Here is a 1017-nt window from a genome sequence, read left to right as displayed (position 1 = left end):
GTCCTCATCACATGTTGTAACACTTGTAGTTAACCATGAGTCACATCATGGTTGTCAACCTCCTAGATGGGAGATGGCACTTGAATGGGATGGGAATTTGTGAAGGATTATTGTTTCTGTCTTATTTAAACATTGGATGGTCAACTGCTTAGGCTTGAATGAGATATTAACCCCTTACCTACCTGTGGTACTAATGTATTATAGGTTTACAACCTCTTATGGGTTAGAATAACATTTAAGAGAAAAATACATCATGACCAACTATACAAAGAATAGTTTCAAGCATTAATGGTTTTGTATAGAGAAATTCTGAACTCATGTATAGAAGGTCAAGGAAATATTAAAATCAACTATTATTCTAGAGGTTTGTATAGCCAATGGAAATGGCATTTGCATCCTCTGCACTAGGCCTCCTGAAGAAAGACTTAAGTTCTAGTCTAGTCACCGACTAGATGAACTTTTTTATAAGCCTTTCTTTGACCAGTTCCCAAGTTAATTGATCTCTGGCATTGGCAAGCAAGTTTTTCCTTCCAAAAATCCAGGTTTTTCATCCCATAAACTCAAGAAAATTGAATAACCCACCCTATTTAGTCAACGGTCATCGCGCGCTGAACGCACCGGTTCTCGTCCGATCACCGAAGTTAAGCAGCGTTGAGCTCGGTTAGTACTTGGGAGGGTGACCACCTGGGAATACCGAGTACCGTTGGCAGCTTTTTAAGTGCCTCCGTAGCGCAATTGGAAGAACGACGGTACATTGCGCCCTTCGATTGGAATAGGCCTAAGTTCGAATCTCGTCGCGACGGGAGGAATCTTTATCTGGTCGATTTCAATCGATGGTGAGTTAGCCGATCTCATACGGAGGTAGCAGGGTTTTTTCTCCCGGAAACTCGGGTTTTTCATCCCTCATACATACAAATCGGCCCTTCAGAACACACGCAATTTACAGACAAAAATTACTAGTTGTGGTGGTGTTGGAGGTGGGCGGTAGATGGCGTTGATTCGTAGTAGAGGTAAGGT

General features: G+C 42.1%; 1 non-coding gene across 1 annotated transcript; it reads left to right on the top strand.

Annotated features, from left to right (window-relative positions):
• Positions 1 to 590: 590 nt before the first annotated feature.
• LOC150093179 (5S ribosomal RNA) lies at positions 591 to 709 on the top strand. The gene has a single exon (XR_016550490.1). It is a non-coding gene; the product is annotated as a 5S ribosomal RNA (ribosomal RNA).
• Positions 710 to 1017: the final 308 nt, after the last annotated feature.

This window comes from Typopeltis vanoorti, chromosome 24, assembly GCF_054136105.1.
Source record: "Typopeltis vanoorti isolate ZY-2024b chromosome 24, IOZ_Tvanoo_1.0, whole genome shotgun sequence".
Classification (NCBI taxonomy): Eukaryota; Metazoa; Arthropoda; class Arachnida; order Uropygi; family Thelyphonidae; genus Typopeltis; species Typopeltis vanoorti.
Note: the sequence above shows the minus strand (reverse complement) of the source record. Positions and strands in the feature narration are given on the sequence as shown.